At 39.4% G+C, this 27,294-nt stretch overlaps 1 long non-coding RNA gene across 3 annotated transcripts; it reads left to right on the top strand.

Moving 5' to 3' along the window:
* LOC109226448 lies at window positions 4,678-26,019 on the top strand. 3 transcript variants are annotated; one of them, XR_002068057.1, is made up of 3 exons: window positions 4,678-12,406; window positions 12,536-12,596; window positions 12,708-26,019. It is a non-coding gene; the product is annotated as an uncharacterized LOC109226448 (long non-coding RNA). The 3 variants fall into 3 exon arrangements; XR_002068058.1 differs by lacking the exon at window positions 12,536-12,596 and having other exon boundaries at window positions 4,678-11,895; XR_002068056.1 differs by having other exon boundaries at window positions 4,678-12,596.

Here is a 27,294-nt window from a genome sequence, read left to right as displayed (position 1 = left end):
AGGTGACAACAACCATATGGCAGCAACTCTTTGTTGGACTTTAAGCCATTGGGATTTAAAGTAAAAGAAGTGTGAATTGGAAATGGAGGGAAATAAAATGGAGGCAAAAATGAAAATTTGAAGAAGTGAACTTTTGTCTTGCACTTTGTCCATCATTGGTGAGGGACAATCACATTTGTGTGCTTATATAGAATCAATTCTTAAAGCTCTTAAAAGGAGTTGAAGAGAATGAACCCTCGCGCTGTCGTCGTCGCTCGCTCGGCTCGGCTTCGGCTTTGGCTTTGGATTTGGATTTGGATTTGGATTTGGATTTGGATTTGGATTTGTCAAATGATCGGTTGATAAGATTATTTTTGGACAAAATTTATTTAATTATTTAATAATTAATTAAATGCCAAATCACTGCTGAAAATACGCCAGAACCTTGCTGAAGATTCAGAGGGACTCTCTGGCCGCGGTTCTACCGTAACCGCGGTAGAACCGCGGCAGGCAGCTTCAGAGAGCCTCTCTGACCGCGGTTCTGCCGTAACCGCGGTAGAACCGTGGCAGGCAGCGTATTCTTCTGAAAAGGCACCTTTTCCAGACACCTCTTCTGATAATTGCCTATAAATTCTGAGGCAAGACTCCATTTTCTACACACGAAAAATACTCCAGAACTTCTTTCTTTTTGAATATACTGCATCCTAATTCGCAGTCAATCTCTCTCCAATTCGTAAGTGTGATTTTGCTCCGTTCTTTGAGTTCGTTGGGATCCTGCAGTTTGTATTGCCACTGTTGCAGGAAGGTTTATTCCGTTTTATCCTGGGAGGATTTAATCCATTACCTTGGCAACTTGTGAGGGGGTTAAAATTCCTTAATGACACACAAGAAACTTGTGGACTCGAAATATTTCTGATTCTCTACTATTTTCCAGATTTCTTTAATTCTTCTAACAGTTTCTTTTTCTGATTTTGTGGTAACACTAACAAGCTTAAGGAATTTTATACTAACGTTTCTGTGTTGGAACATATATTAAACTGTTATTCATATTTTGTATACTGTTTTGGAGACTAAAGCCTTCGTGCTTTCTACTCCAATAATTGTTCTGTCCGGTTTAAAGTGTATAAAAACTTTACCAGAATAATAAACGTACGGGTTTGAAGTATATAAAAACTTCACCATTGTTACGTGTTGTATGTTTGGTTTGGTATTCAGTTTGAAGATATCAAAACTTCACTGATTTAACAAAGTTCTGTTGTGTTTCCAACTCTACAGAAAAGATGACGAACGAAAACCAAACTAATGGAAATGTTGTGGGAACGGGAGCTACTGTTACGAGTGCTGCTGCCTCGTCAAGCCGTTCTACTCCTGCTCATGCTATGGCACCAGCAGAAAAACCCAAAAAGTTTTCCGGTATTGACTTCAAACGTTGGCAAATGAAGATGCTCTTCTATCTTACTACGTTGAGTTTGCAATGTTTCATCAAGGAGTATCCTCCGGTCTTGGCAGAAAGTACTCCGGATGATGAACGACTTGTTGTAACTGAAGCATGGAAACATTCTGATTTCTTGTGCAAAAACTACATTTTGAGTTGTTTGGAAGATGGCTTGTACAATGTCTATAGCGTCATGGAAACTTCAAAAGCATTATGGAATGCGCTTGAGAAGAAGTACAAGACTGAGGATGCCGGACTTAAGAAGTTCGTGGCTGCTAGATTTTTGGATTTCAAGATGATTGACACTAGGTCGGTCATAACTCAAGTCCAAGAATTACAAGTCATTGTGCATGACCTCCTTGCTGAAGGTATGACCCGAATCAATAAGTTTATTAATAAGATTTATCTTATTATTAATTTTGAATCTATTGCTGAAGGTATGGTCATAAATGAGGCCTTTCAAGTCGCCGCTTTCATTGAGAAATTACCTCCAATGTGAAAAGATTTTAAGAACTATCTAAAACACAAGCGGAAGGAGATGACACTTGAAGACTTGATTGTGCGTTTGAGGATAGAAGAAGACAACAAAAATGCTGAAAAGAAGTCACGTGGGAACTCGACAATAATGGGGGCTAACATTGTTGAGGAGGCGCCACAAACCAAGAAGAGAAAGAAGGCTTCTGGACCAAAGAACTACCCAAGCAAGAAGAAGTTCAAGGGTAATTGCCACAACTGTGGAAAATCTGGGCATAAGGCCGTGGATTGTCGTGCACCAAAGAATGATAAGAAGAAGAAGAATCAAGCTAACATGATTGAAAAAGCTGAAGAAATGGAGGACTTGTGTGCCATGTTGTCTGAATTCAACTTGGTAGGAAATCCTAAAGAATGGTGGATAGATTCTGGAGCCACCCGCCATGTTTGTGCTAACAAGGAGTTATTTTCTTCTTATGCCCCAACAGGACCCGACGAGACAATTTTCATGGGAAATTCGTCTACAGCCAAAATTGAAGGAGTTGGCAAGATTGCGTTGAAGATGACGTCGGGAAAAATAGAGACTCTAAACCAAGTTCTCCATGTTCCAGAAATTCGCAAGAATCTTGTGTCGACTTCACTTCTTGTCAAGAATGGATTCAAATGTATTTTTGTTTCCAATAGTGTTGTACTAAGTAAGAATGATATGTATGTAGGAAAAGGTTACCTGAATGAGGGCCTTTTTAAGCTAAATGTAATAGCAGTTCCTATCAATAAAGTGAATGTTTCTTCTTACTTACTTGAGTCAAACACTTTATGGCATTCGCGTTTAGTACACGTCAACTTCAAAACATAGCGAAAGATGATAAATTTAGAAGTATTGCAAAAATTTGATTGCATTAATTCCAAATGTCAAATATGTGTGGAATCAAAGTATGCTAAGCATCCTTATAAGTCCGTTGAAAGGAATTCAAGTCCTTTAGACTTAATTCACACAGATATTTGTGACATGAAGTAAATACCATCTCGCGGTGGAAAAAAGTATTTTATTACTTTTATTGACAATAGCACGAGATATTGCTATGTTTATTTACTTAATAGTAAAGATGAGGCAATTGATGCTTTCAAGCAATACAAGAGTGAAGTTGAAACACAACTAAACAAAAAGATCAAAATGATAAGAAGTGATAGGGGTGGCGAATATGAATCTCCTTTTGAAGAAATATGTTTGAAAAATGGCGTTATTCACCAAACAACTGCCCCTTACTCTCCACAATCTAACGGAATTGCGGAGAGAAAGAATCGAACATTGAAGGAGATGATGAATGCGTTGCTGATAAGTTCTAGCTTACCACAAAACTTGTGGGGGAAGCTATACTTACAGCTAACCGAATAATCAACCGTGTACCTCATAGTAAAACACAGTCCATTCCTTATGAAAAGTGGAAAGGAAGGAAGCCCAGCTTGAAATACTTCAAAGTGTNAAAGATTTTAAGAACTATCTAAAACACAAGCGGAAGGAGATGACACTTGAAGACTTGATTGTGCGTTTGAGGATAGAAGAAGACAACAAAAATGCTGAAAAGAAGTCACGTGGGAACTCGACAATAATGGGGGCTAACATTGTTGAGGAGGCGCCACAAACCAAGAAGAGAAAGAAGGCTTCTGGACCAAAGAACTACCCAAGCAAGAAGAAGTTCAAGGGTAATTGCCACAACTGTGGAAAATCTGGGCATAAGGCCGTGGATTGTCGTGCACCAAAGAATGATAAGAAGAAGAAGAATCAAGCTAACATGATTGAAAAAGCTGAAGAAATGGAGGACTTGTGTGCCATGTTGTCTGAATGCAACTTGGTAGGAAATCCTAAAGAATGGTGGATAGATTCTGGAGCCACCCGCCATGTTTGTGCTAACAAGGAGTTATTTTCTTCTTATGCCCCCGCAGGACCCGACGAGACAATTTTCATGGGAAATTCGTCTACAGCCAAAATTGAAGGAGTTGGCAAGATTGCGTTAAAGATGACGTCGGGAAAAATAGTGACTCTAAACCAAGTTCTCCATGTTCCAGAAATTCGCAAGAATCTTGTGTCGACTTCACTTCTTGTCAAGAATGGATTCAAATGTATTTTTGTTTCCAATAGTGTTGTACTAAGTAAGAATGATATGTATGTAGGAAAATGTTACCTGAATGAGGGCCTTTTTAAGCTAAATGTAATAGCAGTTCCTATCAATAAAGTGAATGCTTCTTCTTACTTACTTGAGTCAAACACTTTATGGCATTCGCGTTTAGGACACGTCAACTTCAAAACATTGCGAAAGATGATAAATTTAGAAGTATTAAATACATCTTCAAGTGAAAATTAAAAATTTTATAACCAAACGCCGATTTAAAAAAAAAAAATAAAATTTTTCGAAAAAAAGTAAAAAAAAAAACTTATGTCCAGGCTCTATATTTAAATACCATAAGTGACATAACTTAGTAATTCAAATTAATTAACTCATGATAAGAAAGATTTCCGCTGAACCAAATTGGATTAATTATCTAATGTTCTCCTACTTTTTTAGACCAAAATACCCTTCCATTTCGATATGAACGAGGCTAAACTATCCCAATAATAAGCAGTAAATAAGCACTGAGCAGAGGGCAAAAGTAAAACCATTGCTGCTTTACAAGACTGATTTCGAGACAAAAACAATAAGCAGACACAAAAGCTCTGAGCTTTTTTTATTTTTATTTTTTTATTATAAAAGCTCTGAGCTCGAGTGTCTGTTCTGAGGTTGTAACCTGTGAGTGATGATATTTTCTTCTCTTCTTTTTGTGAGAATCAAATTGCTTTTTCTTGTCTTATCAATAGATCTGAGCCTCAATTTTACTTTTAATTGCTTGTATTTGATTGTTATTGTTAAAAGGGTGTCTATGGTATATGATGGAAAATATTTTTGTTGGTGAAATTTTTATTTGGTTACTAATGTGTTTTCCTATGAGAGGAAGAAAGTTGGGAACTTTTTAGGTGAGAACCAAGAATTTTCCTGAAAAAAAAAAAATTCAGCCCAGAAAGAGAAATGAGGTTAATATCTCTGTTTGTGCTAATGATTTTCTGTAACTACTAAACAAACAGCTCTTGTTCATGGATTACTCATAAACAGAAGCTATGAACTATAGACTCACTGTGTGTCTGTGTTGGAGACTTTTTAGCTGAAAGGCCTGTGTAAATCTTGATTTAAGAAACTGGTGTGTGTGTGTGTGTGTGGGGAGAAACATTTTAGCTGAAAGGCTTGTGTAAGTCTTGATTTAAGAAACGTACGCGTGTGTGTGTGTGTGTGTGGAGACTTTTTAGCTGAAAGGCTTGTGTAATTCTTGATTTATGAAACTAGTGTGTGTATGTCTGTAGAATTTTTAGCTGAAAGTCCTGAGTAAGTCTTGAATTGTGAAACTAGTGTGTGTGTTTCTTTTTTCCTGATTTTGAGTAATTTTGCAAAAGAAGCAGTGTGATATTGAGGCTTTCATGATGATTTTTCAGAGAAAATAGAATTGGGTATTACAGTTACAGGCTTGTATGTTGGCAGAGAAACCTAAATATGTGTAAAAAAATGGCATAAAAATTGGATCCTTTTATTTACCCGCACTCTTTTTGTTGCTGTTTTATCTTATGTTTCTCTTCTTGCTGCTATTGTGCTGTTTTATGAACCAAACAGCTAGAAATCATTGTAAAAAATAGCATAAAATGCGGTATATGCATTAAAAATGGATCTCTTCTTATACCCATAACCCATGTTGTTTTTGTTGCTGCTGCATCTTCTGTTTCTCTTCTTGTTGCTATTGTGCTGTTTTTTGAACCAAACAGCAAGAAATCACTGTGAAGATAAAGCTTCTCTTGAGCAATTTGGGTTAGGCATTGAGATGATAAGAGCTGTATCTTGGCGGGGTAACCCGAAGAGGTTGCAGCCATGGCAGTTTCTGATAAAACCCAATGCCTAAAAAAGGGCAGCCTGGTGCACTAAGCTCCCGTTATGCGCGGGCGGGGTCAGGGGAAGGGCCGACCACAAGGGTCAGTTGTACGCAGCCTTACCCTGCACTTCTGTAAGAGGCTGTTTCCACGGCTTGAACCGGTGACCTCCTGGTCTCATGGCATCAACTTTACCAGTTACGCAAGGCTCCCCTTCAAAAAAACCCAATGCCTAATTAAATTGAAATCTGAGCCTCATTATGTACACCATGCGACATAGGGAAATTACATATATTACCCCCAAACTTGTCCCGAAAAGTCATTTAAATACTTAACTTTACGAGAAAAAGCTCAAAATTGTCCCTTATCGAGACGGTGATGATCTTTCAATCTATCATCCTTGGCTAGTCATTGAGCATAGCGAGTACCGACCCATATCTTGGCAGGGCAATCACACGGATGCTTGTAATTTTATTGCATGCAACTCGGGTATTTGCAGCCATGGCGGGGCTGGACTTCCTTTGCCTAAGCATAAATACAGATCTGAGCCTCAGTTCTCATCCCATAATCTTACTTTTGGTGTACTTGACATGGAGGAAACTCTTTCAGTCAACCAAGGCTGCTGGATTCAGAGAGTTTTGGGGAGTTCTTTGAGTGGTTTCCCCTCTCTGGCATTCTCAGCAGTCAATGATCGCTCAAAATTTCCCCTTTTCACACGACTCTTTAGCAAGTAAGTTCAAATGAGGCAGTGAAGATTTTTATTCTTTACTCATCAGATGGTTGAACTTTGCTATGTCTTGGCGTGGCAGCTTAAGGCTTCTTAAGCTTGCAGCCATGGCAGGGTTTGGCTTATGTTTGAGAAAAGGCTAATCTGAGCCTCCAGTGACTTCTCATATGAAAATAAAGAGACTCAAACAGCCCTTTAAATGGTGGGATCTTTACCGAAATAGCCGGCCAGATTCACTATTAACTTTTTCCAACCATATAGTCAAACTTCTCTGTAACAACCATCCTCTCTAACAACACTTCACTGTAACGGCCAAGTTTTCTTTGGAACCAATTTTTCAGTTTATGTTATAATATATGTTCTGCTGTAGCAGCCAACAAATGTCCGGAGCAAACGAGGCGGTTAAAAACTCAGAGAAAAGAGAGGAGGAATTTTCAAAAGGTGGTTTCCTTCTCTGTAACTCCAGTGACTTCTCAAAAAAAAAAAAAAAAAAGAGTAAAGAACAAAACAGCCTTTTAAATCTCAGGGAAAAATTATTCATACCATGTTGAAGGTTTTTGCCTCAAGTGGTCCTTTATGTTAAGGAGTTGAGCTGTTAAGCAGAAGTTAGAGAATTCTGAGGCTGTGATGATATTGTCTTCTCTTCTTTCTTTGAGCAAATTAATGGGGCAAGAAAATTAGAAGTGACCCGTATCTTGGTGGGGCAATCCGGATGGCAAGTGATCGTTCTGTCATGCAACCGGTGTTTGCAGCCATGGCGATGTCTTGATTCTCTTGTCTTATCAACAGTTCTGAGTCTCTAACTTTACTCTTATAGCTTGTTTGGATGGCTGTTACCTATTGTATTGTTATTTTAAAATGGCGTCTTTGGCATGATGGGAAACATATTTTTCATGTTGAGATCAGTATTTGGTTACTATAACTCTGAAGTTCGGAACTTTTAAGGAGAGAGCCAAGAATTTTCCTAAAAAAAGTCCGCCCAGAGAGAGAAATGAGGCCAACAGAGGGAAGGGATTTTCTGTTGAGGGTGGTTGCCCCTCTCTGTTGTGCCTGTGATTTTCTGTAGGTACTAAACGTCTAAACCAACAGCCCTTGTTCATGAAATGCTGAGAAACAGCATATGCTTCTTCAGTATACAGTTTTACTGCTGAACCTCTGTGTATCTGTGTGTGCATGTGTTTCTTTTTCCTCCTTCGGAATAATTTTACAAAAGAGGTAGTGATGATAATAACGTTCACTTTCTGGGCTAACAAAATTGGGCATAGTGGACAATCCCAACTCGTATCTTGGCCTGGCAAATCTCTTGTTGTGCAAGCAACTGGTGATTTTGCAGCCATGGCGTAGTTGCCTTCACTTTATCCAAGCAAACTGCAGTATCTGAGCCTCAAGTTTCTGAAATCAAACTCAGGATGTTTGGTGCTTTGAAAAATGTGGTATACGTGTAAAAAAAAAAAAATGGATCTTTTTTATATACCTATGTTGTATGTTGTTTTTGTTGCTGTTGCATCTTATGTTTCTCTTCTTGCGACTGTCATGCTGCTTTATGAACCAACAGCAACAACAACAAAAAACCTAGTATAGACCCCACTCGGAAGGGTAGTGTGTATGCAGACCTTACCCCTACCTTGAGGTTGTTTCTGATAGACCCTCATTTGCTTTTATGAACCAAACAACAAAAGATAAGAACATGCTGAATCATGGTGGCTGTGAAGATTTTCTTGAGCAATTTGAGTAAGGCATTGAGATAATAAGAGCCATATCTTGGCGGGGTAACTCGGAAAGGTTGCAGCCATGGCGGTTTCTGATAACACCCAATGCTTAATTAAATTGGAATCTGAGCCTCGTTATGTACATTGATACGACATAGGGACAATACATAAATTACACCCAAACTTGTCCCGAATAATCATTTACATACTCTAACTTTATGAGAAGTAGTCCAAAATTGTCCCTTATTGAGACGGTGATGATCTTTCAATCCATCATCCTAAGCTAGTCATTGAGCATAGGGTGTACCCGACCCGTAACTTGGCGAGGCACTGACCCGGATGTTTGTAATTTTATTGCATGCAACTGGCGATATTTGCAGCCATGGCGTGGCTGTACTTTCTTTGCCTAAAACATATATAGATCTGAGCCTCCATTTTCTCCATAATCTTACTTTGAGTGTACTTGATACGGAGGAATCCATTTCAGTCAATCTGAGGCTGCTGGATTCAGAGAGCTTTGGGGAGTTCTTTGAGTGGTTGCACCTCTCTGGCATTCTCAGTAGCCAAAAATCACTCAAAATTTCCCCCTTTTCGGACCTCTCTTTAGGAATAAGTTCAAATGAGGCAGTGAAGATTTTCTTTCTTTACTCATCAGATGGTTGAGCTTTGCTGTATCTTGGCGTGGCAGCTTAAGCTTTTGCAGCCATGGCGAGGTTTAGCTTATGCTTGAGAGATGGCGAATCTGAGCTTCCAGTGGCTTCTCATATGAAAAATGAGAGAATCAAACAGTCCTTTAAATGTTGGGATCTTACACAAATAACCCGTCTGATTCACCGTTTACTTACACAAATACACTAATTATATACGGTCATACATGTTTTACGTGGATTATACATATTTTATACATCTGCCGGCTACTTTAGTTTAGGCGGTTGGGTGGATGGCTATTTAGGTTAATTCTTCTTAAATGTTTGGGTATGGATTCACCAAAAGGTACAAACAACAACAACAACAAACTCAGTTTGATCCCATAAATGGGGTCTGGGGAGGGTAGTGAGTACGCAGACCTTACCCCTACCTCATAGAGATAGAGAGTCTGTTTTTGATAGACCCTCGGCTCAAGGAGGATTCACCAGAAGGTAAAAGTAGAAATATTGCTTCTTTAAAAGACTGTCTTGGCGGGGCAACCAGGATGGCAAGTTATCTTTGTGTCATGCAGCCGGTGTTTGCAGCCATGGTCATGTCTTCGTTCTCTTGTCTTATCAACACTTCTGAGCCTTAGTTTTACTCTTACTGCTTTAGTCATAGATCTCAGTGTGTTTTTTTGGGGAATTTGCACAAATAGCCTTTTGTGAGGCAGCGATGATAATTATGTTCACTTTCTTGGCTAACAGAATCGGGCATTGAGGACAATCAGATCCGTATCTTGGCCTGGCAAATCCCTTCTTGTGGATGCAAATGGTGATTTGCAGCCATGGCGTGGTTGCCTGCACTTTGGAATAACACACAAAAGGGAATTCACTTCCAAGAGGAATAATTAGGGACATCCTCAGCAGGTTACCTGTGTGGTCTCTTCTTCGATTCAAACGTGTTTCAAAATATTGGAATACATTAATCTCTGATCCTTACTTTAAGATGAAGCATCAGAATGACCAAAATCCCCAATATTTTCTTGTTAGCCAAAGGTGCCTTGATAAGGTGATATGTATAACTTCAATTGTTATTCTTTATCGTCGATTGATGTACAAAAGTTTTGATTGTCCTTTAAACTGTAAACCAAGGTGTTATGTAATGTTATGTTTTGATTGTCTCTTAAAAGAAAAATCTCAAGGAAACATAATTCGCACCCTGTGAATTTTTTTACTCAAATGGTCCTTTATGTTAAGGAGCTGAACTTAACTCATGCCTACAACTCCTCATAAAGACGAGAGAGACAGAGAGTGAGTTGAGTTCTGAGGCTGAGATGATACTTTCTTCTCTTCTTGGGGCAAGAGAAATAAAGGGACTCATATCTTGACAGGGCAACCCGGATGGCTACCGGTGTTTGCAGCGATGGCAGATGTCTTCATTCTCTTGTCTTATCAACAAATCTGAGCCTCAATTTTACTCTTATAGCTTGTTTGGATGGTTGTACCTATTGTACTGTATTGTTATTTAAAAGGGTGTCTTTGGTATGATGGAAAATATTTTTCATGATGAAATCAGTGTTTGGTTACTTATGTATTCATATGAGAAAAGATAAGTTGGGAAATTTTCCTAAAATTCTTCCCAGAAAGAGAAATGAGGTTAATAGAGGGAAGGGATTTTCTTCTAACAGTGGTTGCCCCTTTCTTTTGTGCCAATGATTTTCTTTAGCTGCTAAACCTAAGCCCTTGTTCATGAAATACACAGAAACAGCAGCTATGATCATTGAAGCATATGCATGGATTTTCTTCAATCTACTGCTTCATTCATAGATCTCAGTCTGTATTTTTGCAGGGAATTTGCACAAATAGCCTTTCATGAGGCAGTGATGATAATATGCACTTTCTGGGCTAACAAAATCGGGCATCGAGGACAATCACTCGTATCTTGGCCTAGCAAAGCCACAGATGGCCTGCAATTGAGGCTCTCTCTTTTGCATGCAACCGTTGATTTTGCAGCCATGGCGTGGTTCCCTTCACTTTGCCTGATCAAAATGCTAAATCTGAGCCTCAAATTGCTTTAAAAGACTGACTTTGAGAAGAGTAATAAGCAGACACAAAATCTCAGAGAGAAGAGAGGAGGCTTGCAGAGAGGAGTTCTTCAAAGGGTGGTTGCCCCTCTCTGCAACTTCAGTGACTCCTCATGTGAAACAAAAATCAAAGAACCCTTTAAGTTGGCGTTTGGACATAAGAATTATGAAATCCCGGAAAAAAGTGAAGTTCTTTTTCAAGTGAAAATGCTCCTTTATGTTAAGGAGTTGAACTAAGAGCCTGTTGGATTAGCTGAATTTAAGTAGCTTTTAAGTGGATGAGAGAGAATTCAGAGGCTATGATGATTGTCTTCTCTTCTTTCTCTGAGCAAAAACCAACGGGGCAAGAGATATTAAGGAACCCGTATCTTGGTGGGGTGACCCGGATGGCAAGTGATCTTTGTGTCATGCAACCGGTGTTTGCAGCCATGGCGATGTCTTCATTCTCTTGTCTTATCAACAGATCTGACCTCAATTTTACTCTTATTGCTTCTGTCATTTATCTCAGTGTTGCTTCTTTGCTTCTGGGGAATTTGCACAAATAGCCTTTTTTTGAGGGTGAAGTACACAAATAGCCCTCAAAGTGGATGATCTTCAATTTTTTTGCCCCGCTTGCCCCATGGGCAGAACTTCAAGTTTAACAAGTGTTGCACCTCACTTACCTCATGAGCAACAGTTTCAACTTTTGACCTTGAAGTGCCCCCATGGGGCAAGCGGGGATCAAAAGTTAAAGATCACCCCAAAAGTGTCATATTTCCGCAATTATTTTGTTTTTCTTCTGAGGCAGTGATGATAATATTATTTCACTTTCTGGGCTATCAGAATCGGGCATTGAGGAAAATAAGGGGACCTGTATCTTGGCGGGGCAACCCGGTTGGCGAGTGATCTCTCATGCAACCGGTGCTTGCAGCCATGGTGATGTCTTCTTTCTGTTGTCATATTTTCAATTCAACATATCTGAGCCTTATTTTTCTCTTGTGGTGTCTTTGCTATGATGGAAAATATTTATCATGATGGATCAGTATTTGTTTACCAATTTATCCATATGAGAAGAGAAAAGTTGGGAAATTTTTGGGTGAAAGCCAAGAATTTTCCAAAATGAAGTCAGCTCAGAAAGAGAAATGAGGTTAAGGCCTCATTTCTTTGCACTTAATGAGGGTCCGAATCTGGATGAATCAGATCTTAGCCCATTAAGTATATTTGTTTTTTTATTTTTAAAAAGTCTGGATAGGTCTGGTTGGGTCTGATTCGGCCAGACCTTTAATTGAGTCTTAATTCCGTTCAGAGGTTGAAAATACACGCCTCTTTTTTGGGTGCTCCTTTTCTCTCTCTTGACATCAGGCTATTTCTTCTAAACCCAAAACAAATTTCATCCTTCACACGTCTCTCTCTTCAAGGATCAAGCAGCCGCCGAATCTTTTTCTGGGTAAGATTTTGAAAATTATACTTGGAATTCTCAACGCAGTAAAGTGGATAAGGGTGGCTGCCCCTCTCTGTTTTGCCAATGATTTTCTTTAGCTACTAAACCAACAGCGCTTGTTCATGAAATACTCAGAAACAGAAGCTATGAACCATAGACCTCAGTGTGTGTGAGACTTCTTAACTGAAAAGCCCGTGTAAGTCTTGATTTAAGAAACTAGTTTGTGTGTGTATGTTTCTTTTTCCTGATTTTGAGTAATTTTACAAAAGAGGCAGTGATGATAATGTCTCACTTTCTGGGCTAACAGAATCAGGCATTGAGATAATCTGACCCGTATCTTGGCCTGGCAAATCCTCTCTTGTGCATTCAACTGGTGATTTTGCAGTCATGGCGTGGTTGTCTTCTCTTTCCCTGATCAAAATGCAGGTTTGAGCCTCAAATTTCTGGACATTGAAACTGGTTACTCTTGTTCTTTGGAATTTATTGATTTTGGCCCAAATTTAGCCCAGAAAGGACGAATGAGACATCAGAGAGATGGTATTTTCAGTAAAGGGTGGTTGCCACTCTCTGCTATGTCCATGATTTCTCCATTCATGAAACCAACAGCCCTTTGAGAAAAAAAAAGCGAATAAAAAACCATCTAAACAACATCTGTTGAGTATTTGCCCCTGTGAAGGGACTATACTCTTCCTTTCTCTGCTTTTGCTTCTGATTTAAACAAATAGCTACTTTTGTTGCCTTGTACTTAGAAAGCCATAACTGATGTTGATCTTCGCAGATCACCTGAAATGGGCTGTGATGATGAGTGCTTCTTTCTGTGTTATCCACTTTACTGCGATGAGAAATTCCGATCCATATCTTGGCGGCCCGACCCGGTATGGCATTCATTTGCAAACTGGTGTCTTGCAACCATGGCGTCTCTTTTTCTTTGCATGTTCATATACAGCAAAATCTGAGCCCTAAAGTCTATGACAACCGTTTGATGGTCTTCTTAGGCTTGCAGCCATGTCAGGGTTTAGCTTATGTCTCTGAAAAGGTTAATCTGAGACTCCCAAGTATCTGTTTGTGTTCAAAGAATGAGGATTACTATGGAACTTGAGAAAGGTTGAGATTTTCTAAGGGTGGTTACTCTCTTTCTCCAAAGTTCTATTTAGCCAATGAATATTTCTTTACCTTTGTTACGAAGAGACAAATTTACATCCCTTTCATCGGCAAAATGCCAATTATGGGAATGACGAGGCTAAATTATCGCAATATTAAGCAGTGAATAAGTATTCACCAGAGGGCAAAAGTAGAAATATTGCTGCTTTAAAGGACTGACTTTGAGACGAACAATAAGTAGTCACAAAAGCTCAGAGAGAAGAGAGGAGTTCTTCAAGGGTTGTTGCAACTCAGTGACTTCTCATATGAGAAAAATATCAAGCCACCCTTTAAATCTCAGGGAAATTGTACACATATTTAACCACTCGGCCAATGTTACTCTGCTTCTTGTTTTATGGTTTTCTAAACTCAAGATGGTCCTTATGTTTCGGAGTTGTACTAAATTCATGTGTGCAACTCCTCACCCTAAAAAAGAAGAAACTGAGGCTGTGCTGATACTTTCTTCTCTTCTTTATCTGAGCAAATCAATGAGCAAGAGAAATACAGGGACCTGTATCTTGGCGGGGCAATCTGGATGGCAAGTGATTTTTGTCATGCAATTGGTGTTTGCAGCCATGGCGATGCCTTCATTCTCTTATCTTATCGACAGATCTGAGCCTCAGTTTTACTCTTAATAGCTTGTTTGGATGGTTGTTACCCATTGTATTATGTTGTCATTTTAAATAGGTTCTTTGGCATGTAGGAAAATGTTTTTCTGATTAAACCAGTGTTTGATTACTCATTACCGATATATACCTATGAGAAGAAGAAAGATTGGAATTTTCAGGTCACAAAAGAGGCAGTGATGATAATAATGTTTCACTCTGAGAAAAATCCGGCATTGAGACAATCTGACCCGTATCTTGGCCTGGCAAATCCCCTCTTGTGCACGCAACGGGTGATTTTGCAGCCATGGTGTGGTTCTCTTCACTTTGTCCGATCAAAATTGCAAAATGTGAGCCTCAAATTTCTACATCATTTTAGACGAAAACACCTTTCCATTTCAAGCTAAGCAGTAAACAAATAGTATTCAGCAGAGGGAAAAACTAGAAAGGTTGGTGCTCTAAAAGACTTAGCTTTGACACAAGCAAATGATAAATAAGCCCAGAAAGAAGAATGAGGCTAGCAGAGAGGAGTTTTTACATGGGTGGTTGCCCCTCTCTGCAACACCCGTGACTTCTCATATGAAAAAAAATCAAACAGCCTTTAAATATCAGGGAAATAGTGTTGTCCAAACATAAAACACTCGGCCAATGATGCTCTGCTCTTGTTTAAATGTTTTTGGCTCAAATTGGTCCTTATGTTTAGGAGTTGTAATAAATTCATCTCTTCACCCAAAAAAAAAAAAAGAAACTGAGGCAGTGATGATAGTTTCTTCCTTCTTGCTTCCTTCTTTCTCTGAGCAAATGAATCGGGTTGTATCTTGTGGGGGCAACCCGGATGGCAAGTGATCTTTGTATCATGCAACCAGTGTTTGCAGCGATGGTGATGTCTTCATTCTCCTTTCTTATTAACTGATCTGAGCCTCAACTTTACTCTTTGGGTGTTTTGGTATGATAGAAAACATTTTTTATGATGAAATCATGTACTTGGTTACCAGTGTATCCCTATGAGGAGAGAAAAGTTGTGAAATTTTCAGGTGAGAGCCAAGAATTCCTAAAAGAAATCAGCCCAGAAAGAAATGAAGTTAAGGGTGGTTGCCCCTCTGTTTGTTCCACTGATTTTCTTTAGCAACTAAACCAACAGCCGTTGTTTAAGAAATGCTCAGAAACAGAAAATGAATCCATATATCTCAGTGTGTGTGCGTGTGTGTTCTTGGGGAATTCGCACAAATGGCCTTTTTTTGAGGCAGTTATGATAATAATGTCACGTTCTGGGCTAACAAAATCGGGCATTGAGGACAATCCGGGCCATTTCCTTGCCTGGGATGGCCTACATTTGATGCTCTCTTTTGCATGCACTCGGTGATTTTGCAGCGATGGCGTGGTTGCCTTCTCTTTGTCCGTGCAAAATGCAGTATCCGAGCCTCAAATTCCTAGGAATCAAACTTGTGACCTCTTGTGCTTTGAACAGTGCTCCCGATTTCAGCTCAAGCTAGTGAACAAAAGAATGAGGTATCACAGAAGGCTACTTTTGCTTCTCAGGTATACCCGTGATTTCAATCCAAAAAGCACTTTCTTTTCTCAGTGAATGTAGTTGATAGATAGACATATAATTAAAAAAATTATGATGCTGTGATGATAATGATAGTCTTTTCCCGTCTTTCTCTGAGCAACTCAATCGAGAAGGGATCCCTATCTTGGTGGGGCAACCCAAATGGCGAGTGATTTCCTGTCATACAACCGGTGCTTGCAGTCATGGCGATGTCTTCATTCTCTTGTCATATTCTCAATATCTGAACCTCATTTTTTCTCTTATGGTGTCTCTGGTATGATGGAAAATATTTATCATGATGTAATCAGTATTTCGTACCAATGTACCCCTATGAGAAGAGAACTTGGGAAATTTTCAGGAGAGAGCCAAGAATTTTCCTATAAAAAGGTCAGCCCAGAAAGAGAGTTGAGGCTAACAGAGGGAAGGGAATTTCTGTTAAGGGTGGTTGCCCCTCGCTGTTGTGCCAATGATCTTCTTTAGCTACTAAACCAACAGCACTTGTCATGAAAACTCAGAAACAGTTTCTTCAGTCTGCAGCTTCAGCCATAGATCTATGTGTGTGCTTTTTTCTGTTCCCGCCTTTTTAGTATTGTACAGAAGAGGCAGTGATGATAATCTTTTCAGGGCTAACAAAAAATGGCATTGAGGACAATATGACCCGTATCTTGGCCTGGCAAGTCCCTGGATGGCCTGCATTTGAGGCTGATTACACTCTTTTGCATGCAACAGGTGATTTTGCAGCCATGGCGCTGTTGCATTCTCTTTGTTCGGGCAAAATTCGGTATCTGAGCCTCAGATTTCTGTGAATCGAACACCTCTTGTGCTTTGAAATGTGTAACGTTTGCTCCAAATTTTAACTCTTGCTAAGTATCAAACAAGTAAGGTATCACATAAAGATGTGTACTTTTTCTTCTCAGAGATTTCTATCCAAAAGCACACAACTATATAGATAGATATATAGTTAGAAAATTGCTGCTTTTTTGCAAACCCGAATCTAAAGGAAAATGAAAGACATGATGAACAAGACATTGGACTTGTATTCAGTGCCTTAAGTTTGCTTTAAGTTCACATTGGCTTCTTGCTTAATCTCTCTGTTGCTAGAAGGAAATAAAGGTTTCTCTAACTGGTCTTTTTGATTAGAAATTTGTGGTTTCTTTACATTTTCCTTAAGCATGAAAGGCCGAGAAAGGTATGCTTGAGAAATTAGCAGGACCTCTCAATGGTAAGATGTAAAATGGAGGTCAAATTGGGGTGTATATCATTGTTGCCGTCTTCTGCTGCTTTATAGTTGCTAACTCCACGACCACCTGTCAACATAGCGGTTCTGACGAAAAATATCTTAAGTCAGGTTTGGGATCTAATGAAACTGTATCTTGGCCAGGCAATCTAGATGTTACTGGAATTACAGCCACGGCAGTGACTTCCTTCTTTCTCTGAGCAAATGAATCAATAAAGAAAACAATGGGCATATATCTTGGATGGCAACCCCAATGGCAAGTGATTTTTTGTGTCATGCAACCGGTGTTTGCAGCCATGACAATGTCTTCGTTCTATTGTCTTATTTTCTTCAACAGATCTGAGTCTCAAATTTTTTCTTGGGGTGTCATTGGCATACAACAACAACTGAGCCTCAAGCCCAAAAAAATCGGGGTTGGCTACATTAATCCTCAATGTCCATGCCACGTCATCTAAGCTCATGTCAGTCTAATATAAAATGTTTGGGACCCTAATGGATCGGGAATTTTAACCTAACGTGAATCGAACACGCAACCTTCTGATCTGGAGTCAGACGCGCTATATTGCACCATGACAAGTCAGCCTAGAGAGAGAATTGAGGCTAACAGAGAGAAGGGATTTTCTCCTAAGAGTGGTTGCCCCTCTCTGTTTGTGCCAATGATTTTCTTTAGCTGCTAAATCAACAGCCCTTGTTCATGAAATACTCAGAAAGGTCACTCTGATCATGTAAGAACATGCATTAATCTCCATATGTTGTCAATCCGCAGCTTCAGCCATAAACTTGTGTCTGTATGTGTGTTTTTAGCACGTTTCTTTTTCCTCATTTTGAATAATAGAGGCAATGATGATGTTAATTGCTGGGCTGACAAAATCGGGCATTGATCCAACCCGTATCTTGGCTTGGCAAATGGACGGTTTTTGCAGCCATGGCGTGGTTGCCTTCTCTTTGCCTGATCAAAATGCAGATATGAGCCTCAGATTTCTGGGAATCGAACCTGGGTCCTCTTGTTCTTTGAAATATATTAATGTTTGGTCCAAATTTTAGCTCAAGCTTCAGACCAAAAGAATGAGGTGCCAGAGGAGATGGGTACTTTTCTTCTCTGGTAAGCCCATGATTTCAAAACCAAAAGCACTTCACTTTCTCATTGACTGTGGTTGACAATTAGATACATGGGTAGAAAAATTTCCATGTAAACGCAAAATCAATCTACCGACTATGCTCAATCCCTGGACATAAATGATTGGAAATGCCATAGGAAGGTATTGAACGTTCGACCTTGTGGATAATAGCCACACGCTTTTACCAACTGAGCTACACCATGTGAACCCAAGTCAGATGAGAAGAAGTTGTGTGGAGAAAATGATAGATAAATAAATAAATGATGGGGCTATGATGAAATTCTTCTTAGAAAATGCAATGAAGCATTCAGATAATTTGCGCCGTAGCTTGGCAGGGCGACCTGGTTAGCGTTTATGGTAACATGCTGAAAGTTTGCAGCCATCACGGTGTTGAAAGACTGAATGAGACTTGAACAAGATCTGAGCCTAAAATGTATGGATTATTTGGTATTTCTGCTTGCACTTGACCCTTTGTATTTCAAATTGTTTCCGTGTAATGGCGATAGTGACTTGCTGTCTTGCTTAAACGATCTCATTTTTCGGTATTTTTTGCTAGATTTTGTCTCTGCAGTTGACTTGCTGACTAATCTGCTGCTACAGCAGTTGAGTTGCACAAATAGCCGATTTTATGACCCCTTGTATTTAGAACAAGGTAGAAATGACACAAGGTAGCCACTTTAAATGCTGCTAATAATGGGCTATGATGATTTGATTCTTTCTTTCTGGTCTATCCTTCACCAGCTTTGAGGTAATCTGTCCCGTATCTTGGCGGGGCAACCCGGTATGGCATCTTCTGCAAACCGGTTTTGCAGCCATGGCATGGTCACTATCTCTTTGCATGTTCATAAAAGCAAAATCTGAGCCCTAAAAGTTTTACGACAACCATTTGATGGTCTTGAATGATGGTCGATCTCTGGAACTGGAAATCCAATTGGGTTCTTCAGTTTTTTCTTGAACACCAATTGTCAGATGCAGTTCTCCATCAATTTTTTTGCTCAAAACTGAGGAATCGGAGAAAAATGGGGATTTCAGGGTGGTTGACCATCTCCGGCATGGCAAGGATTTCTATGTTGCTCCAGACGAACATCCCTTTCTGAGTATGCATGCATCTATGTCTCTATCTTTGTTAATACTTGTTAATACTGTGCTCCTGCGTGGCTGCGTCTTGAGGCAAAGAAGGTTAATTCTTCTTCTTGCTGGGCTATATCTACTTTATATATGCATTGAGAAAATCCGACCCTGTATCTTGGCGGGGCAATCTGTGTATGGCAATCATCTGCAAACCGGTGTCTGCAGCCATGGCGTGTGTCCCTTTCTCTTTGCAGTTTACAAAAAACAGATGTTGTTTATATATGTGTGTTTGTTTAACCAAACCCCATACATTTAGGACCATTTTGTTCATTTTCTCTCGGTTTTCTGTTACTGTTATGCTATGTTCCTCACAGGCTGCATTCTATGGCAAAGCAACAGCAGTAACATACAACAATGAAATTTAAAAGGAAAATGATGGGGCTGTGATGATTGGTTGTTATTAAGCATATGGAACCTGGCATTATAGTTTCAGGCCTGTATCTTGGCGGGGCAACCTGTTTTTTAGGGCTTGCAGCCATGGCAGTGTCAAAGAACTCATTGCCTGAGATCAATTACTTATCTGAGCCTCAAGTCTTTCTGAAATGGCTGAATACATCGATGGCCCCTCAAACTTGTCAAATTTTTTCATTTAGACATCTGAACCAATGGTGGTTCTATTGACCACCTGAACTCGAGTCAAACTGTGTCTATTAGACACATGTTGCTGAAGTTGTCCATACGGGCTCTTATGGAAAAAGCTTACATTTTCCGGAAGAGGCAGTGATGATATTGCTAATCTGGGCATTATAACTGAGAATCCAACTGTATCTTGGCGGGGTAACCCGGTATGGCATCATTTGCAAACCGGTGTCTGCAGCCATGGCCTGTGATGCTTTTCTCTTTGCACTAGTTCATAGAACAGCAAAATCTGAGCCCTAAAAGTTTTACGGCAGCCATTTGATGGTCTTGAATGGATGGTCGTTCTCTGGAACCGGAAAAATGGAGGTTCAGTCCAGTAGAAGAATGAGGCCAACAGAGAGAAAAAAGGAATTCTTGTGAAGGTGGTTGCCCCCGCTGCTTGGCCTATGATTTCTCCATCAACCAAACCAACAACACTCGTCAGCTTTCTGATTTCTCTGAGTTTAAACTATCCGTTTGATCTCAGCGTTAGTTTGTCAAAAATTGTCTGAATTGTCCAAACAGGCTATATATGGAAAAGTTACCATTTCTCTAGAGGTAGTGATGATATTGCTAAACCTGGGATAATATTCGGGGCGTGGAGACAATTCTATCCCTATCTTGGCAGGGCAAGCTCGGATGGTTTGTGATCAAGGCTTCTCTTTTACATGCAACTGGTTCTTTTGCAGCCATGGCATCGTCGTATTCTCTTTGCCCCATTTTTTTGTAGATCTGAGCCTCAGTTTCCAACTAGTACATCTGGACTTATCTGCTTTTCAGGACTTGAACCAGGACGTCTATAACCCATTTGTGTTATTCATTTTTTCTTGTTTGTTGCAGTTCTCCATCAGACTTTTAGCGAATGAGGCAATTGGAGAAAAAAGTATTTTCGAGGTAGTTGAACACCTCCATCATGTCTATGATTTCTATTTCCTTTAGTAAACAGCTTTTTCTGTTTATGTGTGGGTTTGTTTAACCAACCCCTATACATTAAGGACCATCTTGGTCATTTCTCTCTGTTTTCTGTTACTGTTATACTCTGTTCCTCAGAGGCTGCGTATCTATGGCAAGCAACAGCAAAAGCGTACAACAATGAAAGGGAAAAGGAAAATGATGGGGCTGTGATGATTGATTGTTATTAAGCATATGGAACCTGGCATTTCAAACCTGTTTCGAAAAATGCTTTTCTTGAGCCTAGGGTCTACTGGAAACAACCTCTCTACCCCACAAAGTTAGGGGTAGGGTCTGTGTACACCCCTCCCTCCCTAGGCCCCACTTGTGAGATCACACTGGGTATATTGTTGTTGTCGTTGTAACCTGGCATTGTAGTTTCAGGCCTGTATCTTGGCGGGGCAACCCATATTATAGGTTTTTCAGCCATGGCAGTGTCAAAGAACTCATTGTCTACTTCGAAAAATAAATCCTGAACTAATGGTGGTGTACCTCTTGATCACCTAAATCGAGCGAAACTGTGCCTATTCGACACACGTTGCTCAAGTTTCCCAAGTGGGCTCTCAATCTATGCTCTGATGCTACTAATTGGTCCCTTATTGAGGCAATGATGATCTTCCAATCTATGCTCCTATGCTACTAATTGAGCATTGAGAGTACCCGACTCGTATCTTGGCTGGGCAATGACCCGGATGCTTGTGATTTTGTGAAAAGTTGCATGCAACTGGGGGATATTTGCTGCCATGGCGTGTCAGGACTTACTTTTCCTGTGCATAAATACACATCTGAGCCTCAATTGTCACTTGTATCTTACTTTGGGTGTATTTGATATGGAGGAAAATGTTTCAGTGAAGCACCCCTAAAGTGGCTGCCTGGTATAATTTCTGCAATTAAGACCTTCGACATGAGGCCCATAATTTTGGGAGGTCCAAAAGGATTAGGGCACACTATAATATCAAGCAGAAGGAAATACGAAAATGGCAAAAATCTCATTACTTCAAGTTTGAGGCTGCTGCCACTCTCTGTCATTCTCAGCAGAAGGTGAAACTAAAATGGTGAAAATCTTTGAGTGGTTGTTGCCCCCCTCTGTCATTCTTAGCAACCAATGATCACCCAAATTTCCTATTTTCGAATCACTCTTTAGCAATTAAGTTCAATGAGGCAGTGAAGATTTTGATTCTTTGCTCATCAGATGGTTGAGCTTGCTATATCTTGGCGTCGCATCTTTTGGGGGTTTTGTGAGTGGGATCTATTTTGGTTTCTGTGTTTCAGTCTTCTTAAGCTTGCAGGCTGCAGCCATGGTGGGGTTTAACTTATATCTTAGAAAGCATCTGTTTGTGTTCAACGAATGAGGCTTTTTATGGGACTTGAGAAAGGTTGAGATTTTCTTAGGGTGGTCGCTCTCCTTCTCCGAAGTTCAATTTAGCCAATGAATTTTCCTATGTTTGTTACAAAGAGAAAGATTAACAGCCCTTTCATCAGCAAAATGCCAATTATGGTGATGATGCTGATGCTGATAGCCATAGTTATGGTAGTAATAAGGAAAAGGCCAAATTCATGGATAGTCCTTAAAAGTTCGCTCGATTTGCCAGTTATTTTGTCACTTAAACTTGTCCCTAGAAATCCTTTTGTACTTGGATCAACAACAACAACAACAACAACAACTCAGTAGAATCCTAAACCGTAAACTTTGCGAATGAGGCTATGATGATATTCTCCAGGAAGCTTGAAAGTCTTGACAGTCAGATCATTTAGCTGATTTGTATCTTGGCTACGAAAAGGCAGGTTAATTTGTGAGGTGGATTGCTATGTGCTCTCTCAGAAGGTGTCTGCTTCTTGCAGCCATGGCGGATTAGCCCATTCTTCTGATAGATTTTAAGGCAAATCTGAGCCACTTTTCTGTGTTCAGTTTAGTTTTAGGATGTGATGCTTTTTTTCTTTCACATTTACTACCAAAATTCCCAAACATTTCTGGTTAGCCTATGGTACCTTTCTGAGGATGAGTTTTCCTTGTATTGTTCTTCTTTATCGTCAGTTCAATTGGTTGAGGATGTACAAAAGCTTAATTGGCCTTCAAAGGGTAAACCATGGAGTTGCAGAATCTACTGTTATTGCGATGGCTTGTTTCTTGTTGGGGTTCGTAATCCTGATAAACACCTCATATGGACTCTTTGGCATTAGTACATGGAGCATTTCATTGTCTTTGCTTTGTCACTAAATAATTTTGTGGTTTTAGTATTTCAAATGAGGTGTACGGAGAGATACTGTTGCCAGAGGGATTGTGCTTGATTTTAAACGTGGCGTACATAAAAAATGACGTTTCAGTATTGGGAGGAATGCTTTGTGGTTATTCTACTTATGACCATCAGGGGAAGGACACTTTCAAGTTATGAGTAATGAAAGACTATGGTGTCAAGAAATCTTGGAATAATTTGTTTAATATACAAGGTACCGAGGAGGCTGTGATGATATTGTTGAAATGGGTTGATATTCAGGGCATGGAGAACATCAGACCCGTATCTTGGCAGGGCAAACCCGAATAGTTTGTGATTGAGGCCTTCTCTGTCACATGCAACCGGTTCTTTTGCAGCCATGGCGTAGTCGCCTTCTCTTTGCTCCATTTTGAGCGGATCTAAGCCTCAATTGTCTCTTATATCTTACTTTGGGTGTATTTGATATGGAGGAAATTGTTTCACTGAAGCAGCCCTAAAAGTGGCTACCTGGTGTCATTTCTACAAATAAGACCTTTCACACGAGGCCTATAATTTTGGGAGGTCAAAAAAATTAGGGCACTATAGTATGAAGCAGAAGGTGAAATGAAAACGGCAAAAAACCCATTAGTTTAAGTTTGTGGTTGCTGGATTTTGATAGTTGTGGCGAGTTGTTCGTGTGGTTGCCCCTCCATTTCATTCTTAGCAGCCAATGATCACCCAATGTTTCCCAATTTCAAACTATTCTTTAGCATATTAAGTTCACTGAGGCAGTGAAGATTTGTATTCTTTACTCATCATTTGGTTATCGGAGCTATCTAGGTTTCTGTATCTCGCGAATGCTTGTTAAGTCTGCAGCCATGGCGGGGTTTAGCTTATGTATGAGAAAAGGCAAATCTGAGCCTCCCACATAGCTGTTTCTGTTTAAAAAAATGAGGTTTCTTAAGGAACTCGGAGAATGGTTGAGATTTTCCAAGGGTGGTTACTCCCTTTCTCTGAAGTTCAATGTTGCCAATGAATTTTCCTGTACTTCTCTTACCAAGCGAAAGACTAACAGCCCTTTCATCAGAAAAATGCCAGATATGTTCTATAAGATGGGAAAATATATATTTTGCCCCCTAAACTAGTATCAAAAACCCGAATCCTAAACCCTAAACTTTGTGAATGAGGCTATGATGATATTCTCCAGGACGCTTGCAGGTCAGACTTTTGAGCTGATTCGTATCTTGGCTAGGTAAAGGCAAGGGAATTTGTGAGGTGGGTTCTTATGTGCTCTCACACAAAGGTCTCTGCTCTTTGCAGCCATGGTGGATTAGCCTTTTTCTGATAGATCAAATCTGAGCCTCTTTTTCTTTGTTAAGTTTAGTGCTACTATGGGTCTGTTTCTCTTGTTCTTTAATTATTTTTATGTTAACGTTGTAGAATATTGGTCTGAGATGATCTTTTTCCTGCTTTTGCATAATATCAGGAAGAATCACAGTTCAAAAGAAAACTGTTATGTGTTTATCTACATATTTTCCATTAGTAAATTATTAGGTAGTGATATGAAACAAGTCCAAAGGGAATAGAAGTGAATATTGAGGATTCATATATTGTTTTTAACCAGTTTGATATTGAAGCTAATTGCTGAAGTTATCTTCACAATTTTCCAAACTTTCAGGCCTTATTTACAACAACAACAGCCCAGTGTGGTCCCACAAGTGGGGTCTGGGGAGGGTAGTATGTACGCACCCTTACCCCTACCCTGGAAGGGCAGAGAGACTGTTTCCGATAGACCCTCGGCTAAAGAAGGTGAGAGAAGACCCAGTGTGGCCTTATTTCTATCTTTGAAATTCCAAGTTTTCAGAGGCAATGAAGATCATTCATATAATGAAAAGGAAAAGTGGAAAAGATAAGAGTTGATTCCTTGCCTGGCTTGGCAAGACCGGTCTTTCCTATAAGGCAACCGATGATTGCAGCCATGGCAGTGTTCACTCTGTTATTTCCTTTGGTTAAATAGGCAGAAATCTGGGGCTTATCCTCAACTTGGTTTATTCACATTTTCTTTTTTTGACAAGTCTTTCTGGAACTATTCTAGACTAGAAGTATTTTCGTGGTTCTTTTTGTTCTATTATTTGGAATTCAGGTTCTCCGCTATTCTGACTGGTTACTGGTTTATTACAGATTGGAGAGAGTTATGGTATCTCCAACATCCCAGGATCATCTGTCTTCATACATAGCCAAATTCTAACTTGTTCCGTGCTTTGAACAAGTTTTAAGCTAATTCTCCTTATTTCAATCTTAAAAATCCCAAGTTTCAGAAGCAGTGAAGATTATGTATAATGAAAACGAAAAGTGAAAAATGTTTAATTCATGGCCTGGCTTGGCGACCAGTTGGTTTGGTTACATTTTCTTTTTTGACAAGTCTTTCTGGAAATAATTCTAGACTAGAAATATTGTTGTGGTTCTTTTTGGTCTATTATTTTATCTTCAGGTTCTCCTTTACCCTGATTCCTGACTGGTTACTGGTTTGTTACAGATTAGAGGTAGTTATGGTATCTCCGATTTACCAGGATAATTTGACTTTGTGAGAGCTAAATTCCAACTCGTTCAGTGCTTTGAACAAGTTCTAAGCTAATTCACGTTAGTTCTCTTGCTCTCTTCGATGAGTACATGCTGCAGTTCAAGAGAGGCCTGATCGCCAACACCTGCGGGGAATGAAGAAAACCGGTCAGTTTAAGAACTAAACTTATCTAGCAGCTGGTTGACTTGTCTAAAATTGAATTCTGACTCCATAGAGTGAAACTTCAAGCAGTTCTCTTATATATAGGAACTAAGATTTTGTTGGTGATCTCTTGTGCATAATTGAAACTGAGGTGTAGATTCAGCATAGAACTGACCTTTCTAAGATTCTTGAAATCATTTCCGATACATTTGAGCAGAAGATTGATGTTCATTAGAATTCTTAAAAGATCAAGTATTGTGTGCCTTTAGATCCTGTCTTTTCTTTCTTTTTTTCTTATTCTTTTTATATTATTAATCAAAGATAATGCACTTGTTCAAGTGTGCTTCATTGTTACTGTGAATTTTGTGAAAGTGCATTGTTACTGTACATTTTTTCACTTTTAAAATCAGAAAATTCGCCGCTTTAAAACATAAAGATTAACCGCTCAACAACAAAATCACTACTATGCTTTTTGCACAATTCATAACCATTGGTGTGAATATATTCTGGAATACTCTAATTTTTTTTTCCCAAATCAATAACTTAGGATGTATACATTATGTTAAGATTCTAAAACACTTTGAACTTTGTAAAAAAATTAAATATTCTTCATTACTAGTATATGATTTTAACACAATATAACTTATGTGTAAATATTATGAAATACTATAATTATTTGCCTCAGTACTGCTTTTTACTTGAAAGCAAAGTTCGACAACAATGTCTTTAAATGTTCGAATTTCTGCGAATAATGCATTTGTCAGTGTAACAAGTGCAACTGAACCTGAAGTCTCTATAGATTTGATGTATCGAAACATCTCTCAAATGTGGATTGAATATTTGAAAAATAAACTGAGAGCCGAAATATATGAAAGAGTTTACCCGATCAATAATGCGAAGATTGACTTCCAGTATATTTGCGTATGTAAAAATATTATATAGTATGTGTAGACAATAAATTTGGTTCGAGAAAATAAAATCAAGACCGAAAAATATTGCAACAATCGTAGTATTTTATTTCAAATATTTGAGTGTTACAATCTCTATGAATCCTCTGATTCTTCTTTCCAATGGTAAATAAATTCAAGGGCCTTGGAGCTTGATCTTGAATATATGTTTGTTGTCACGAACGATGATCTTGTTCTTGAGCTTGAGCTTGATTGCTTGAACTTGACCTTGATTTGTTCTTCGTTCTTGAACTTGAACTTGATTTCTTCTTCGTTCTTGAGCTTGAACTTGAACTTGAAGCTTGAAACTTGTGGAGGAATTTGCAGCGTTTGATCCACGAGCTCTTTCTTGCTTCTTGTTATAACTTCTGGTGTCTTTTCTGAGTTATGAAGACCCCTATTTATAGTTGTGGAAGGGAGGAGTTGTGGTAAGAACAAACTCTTTCCGACCAATCAAATTGAAGTGTGACATGGCCTCATTTGATTGGCCAGAACATGTCACTTGCACATGTGGCGCGATTTCATTGGCCTTTTAGTGTGACTTGGGCATGCCTTGTCATTTTGACACGTGGCATGGTCCTATTGGCTCTTCCGCTTGACTTGACGCGCCATATCATTTGACACGTGGCACTGGGCCTCTAGGAAAATGATATCTTGGGCCTAATGAGGTGGGCTCATCATTTG

Source organism: Nicotiana attenuata, chromosome 6, assembly GCF_001879085.1.
Source record: "Nicotiana attenuata strain UT chromosome 6, NIATTr2, whole genome shotgun sequence".
Taxonomy (NCBI): Eukaryota; Viridiplantae; Streptophyta; class Magnoliopsida; order Solanales; family Solanaceae; genus Nicotiana; species Nicotiana attenuata.
Note: the sequence above shows the minus strand (reverse complement) of the source record. Positions and strands in the feature narration are given on the sequence as shown.